We start from the raw sequence: 4,045 nt of genomic DNA on the forward strand, positions 1-4,045 counted from the left end.
TCTGTACTTCTGCATCTTCGTCATCAAACCCTACTTCTTTGTCGCTCTCTGCATCTGCTTTAGTATTTGACACTTCATCTCTAGGTTCACGCATATGCTCATCGCTGACCTCCAACTTAAACTCCAAACTTATATCATCCATCAGCCCTACACTTTGTTCATGAATCACCTCTTTGACCTCAACATCCCAATCCTTCACACACTTGCTACCTCCGTGGAGCAACTTGAACAACATAGAGCCAGCGTGGTTTAGACAAATCATTTTCATCATTTTCTCTCCACAATGCATCTAGTGTGAACACAACTTGTTCACAATGATCCAGAAGTACAAATGTATCCCGCGCATCTATCCACACCCGCCTAGAGTTCACTTGAATCAATCCACTCTTGTCTTTGTACACAGTTGCATTAGGGCCACTGGTAATAATTTTAAACCACTTGACATCAAAGATAAAAATATCAAACTTTCTAAATCTGATCTTCAAGATGTCTTGGATGTAGTCAAAGTATTCAAGCTGGCTAGTCTCTATGTTCTCATCCCTGGCACTACTCCTACTTTCTTGGATGAAGCTTGCCCTAACATCACTATCAAAAGTGACCCTTTGTTCGTCGATCCGTTGCACTCTGAAGTGTTTCCCATGCGACCACAAAGCTCCATATATGTGATACTGCAGCCATAAAATTGAAATAGACTTAAAGTTATTAAAGTAATGTTATCGTGTGGAGATTGAACAAGAAGTTGTGAAAATATACATGCCAATCGCAACCCCTTGACATCTCCTCTTTCTGTTCTGTAATCAACACTCCATTCCTCTTTGTCGTTGAGATTTTTGCATCTAACCACCGCCCAGTTGGACAGTCAGGCACTTCCTGAAGATGATCTGGAAAAGGAAGGTTTCTAGTGGCACGTTTGTGCTTGAATTGCAGGCAATTTGTTAAGCGTTGTTGCGTTTCCCCTTTGTATCTCTCTAACCACTTTTGCATGATGTCTGAGTTGAGAAGGTAAAATCTCATAACCTTTTCTCGCATTGCGATGTCCATCTTCGTAACAATGCCTTGTCCTTGCGGCTCGTCCCCTGTCACCTTTACATTGACCTCAGTAGTCCACATTCAGGGCATCTGTGGATCAATTGAGACCAAAAATGCATTGATGAGGACAAGAGACTCTTGTACAAGCCATCCTTCGGCCATGCTACCCTCGGGGCGAGCCCTTTGTCTTCATAAATCTCTCCAAGAAGAACATCCACCTGCTATGGACTACCCAGCAACTGCAACTTCATCGACCACATGCACAAGTACATGCATTTGGATGGTAAGAATGTTCATTGGAAAGTACTTCTCCACCATGCACACTACTTCAATAGCATTTAAGCGTGCTGCATCAATGATGTCTTCTCTTATCTCTTTTAAAGTGATCCAGCATACCAACTCACTGATTTTGTAGATTGTTCTTCTAAAGTCATCTGTCAAACAATCCTTTATGGTAATTGATAAGATAAACTGTAAAAATATGTGCAAATCATGGGACTTAAGACCACTGAGATTGTCATCTCTCGTAAAAGTCGTTTTCAAACATCGCATGCACCCAATGGGAGTCTTGAATGAAGATATAGTCTTCTTCACTTGTTGCTCTTCTGCATGACTCAAAACCCATGGTCCTTTTGGTATAGCAAACTTCCCATTGGGTTTAAGTCAAGGCCACATCTCTGGCATTCGACCCACAGCCTGTAGGTCATCTCTTTGGGCCTTGCTCTCCCTTTTTCCAGTGATGGTTTTCCATATGATCTCCCCCACATTCTTGAGATGTGCATCGGGTCGATCAAATGATTAATCAACAGGTCACTCCAGTACGGGAGTTCATGAAAAATAGAAAATATTTTCATTCCAGGTGACATCTAATCTCTCCTCTCTAGCCACATGTTTTTCCAATCGCTCGCTTTCAGTGAATGCATGTTATGTTTGCATATGTTTAGTCCAATAGCTCATGTTCTTAAGGCAAAAATCTACCATGCTCCTCATAAACTATCTTGCTCAAATGCTCAGAGCGGCAAAAGCCAAATTGAGGACCACATTTTGGACATGCATGATTGCCTGAGTAACTCAAGCCTGAAACATCACAAAATTAAAATATAAAAGCATTGGCATAGCCAGGAATAACATGTGTGTGAGGGTTTCAAAGGCACTTACCTGAGCACTCACCAAAGCCTGGCCAATCATGCATGGTCCACATGATAATTCCTTGCACATGTACATTCCGTTGTCCGATTGGTTGGGACATATCAACCACATTGATTCATGTCCACAAGATTTGGAGCTCTTCTATAAGTGGTGCCAGATAGACGTCCATGTTCTTTGCTTTGTACTTTCTTGGGATGATCAATGACAACAACAGATGGCCCTTCTTGATAGCTAGCCACGGTGGAAGATTATAACTAACCAAAAAAATAGGCCACGTGCTCCATGACGAACTCCGTACTCTAAATGGGTTTACTGTGTTCATTGCCAGACCAAAGCGAATACATCGAGGCTTGTTCTTAAATGTAGGCCAACTTTCCTCTATGTGCTTCCATGCATGAGAGTCAGCAGGTACCCGCATCACATCATCTATCGATCTAGTATTTGAGTGCCATGTCATCAAAGCGGCTATGGACTTGCACCTGAACATGCTCTTTATCTTGGAATGATAGGAAAGTGTCGAAGAACCTTTGCAGGGATAAATTCTCCTTGTGTGTCCTCTCTATACCTGTTTGATCCACAATTGGGACACTGTTACAAATTTGCATACTCATTGCAAAAAAGTATACAATCATTAGGACATGCATGTATTTTGTGATAATCCATACCCAAATTAGTAAGAAGGTTTTTAGCGGCTGGACAAGGTAGGGGGCATGTGATTCCCTTCTGGCAAGATTTGCTTGAGCAGCCTGTTGTTACATGTACAAGTCAGTCCCTTGATCACATTATTGAACTATAATTTGCACTTTATCATGCTTAGGATACAATGTATTTACTTGAAAAGCTCTGTGACTGAGGCATCAGACCACCCATAGCAGATTGCAAATTAAGCATTGCCAACGCGGTACGGAGAACTGAGATTTTTGCACCATTGTAAAGAGGCTTGCGTGCAAGAGTTTGTATCATCTTGCCCTCTTTATCGTTGCTATCATGCGGTCGATATGGACGGGATGGCTGAGGTTGGTGGTCCACAATATTGCATTGAATGTTTTTATCATTTATGTTTTTAATGATGGGATCCATGTCAAAGTACATGTCTAACATCTACTCTATCTCTACTTCTTGCAGGTATTGGTTGGGAGGACTTAGTCGACGGCTATGTGTTTGAAAATCATCATCTCTAGGATGAAGTTGGAGCAATATCTATCTGCGGAGTTTGATCTATTGTCTCTAGACCATGAGATCGATAACGCAGGTCTTGTAGTTTCTCTATCGAAAAGAGACCGTGATTGCATATGTGCTAGTCGTAGATTTTTTGCTTTTGAAAGATCTGATGCTTGCAATGCGCACAAGGACACGCCATTCTATCGTCCATACTTTATCTACCAATGATGCAACAATTAATTAAAACACTCTAGTTGTTATAACTATACACTACATGACAATACATGACAAACTCACATTCTCTACCCAGGTCCAATCCTCGCACACCTGGGTCTAGAGGTATACGGAGATTAGGACCACATGGTAATAATATCGCCTTTATTGGTCAATGACTATATATTAAGGTTATTGAAGTTTGTGTCTTTTCATTTGCATTTTGAAGTACACAAGGAACTTTTGAAGTCCGATTGCGTTTTCTCAACAATTTGCCGCTAGCTCTAACAACCTCACATCTCTAGACATTCCCGATCCCCGCACACCTTGGTCTAGAGGTGCACGGATATTAGGACCACAGGGTCAATGACTATATATTAGTGTTTTCAAAGTTTGTGTGTGCTTTTGAAGTCCAATTGCGCTAGCGCTTTTCAAACCTATAACCTAAACCTAACCTATAACCAATAACCTAACCTAGCCTAGCCTAACCTAA

The sequence above is a fragment of the Adiantum capillus-veneris genome, chromosome 29 (genome assembly GCF_014529385.1).
Source record: "Adiantum capillus-veneris isolate H3 chromosome 29, ASM1452938v2, whole genome shotgun sequence".
Taxonomy (NCBI): domain Eukaryota; kingdom Viridiplantae; phylum Streptophyta; class Polypodiopsida; order Polypodiales; family Pteridaceae; genus Adiantum; species Adiantum capillus-veneris.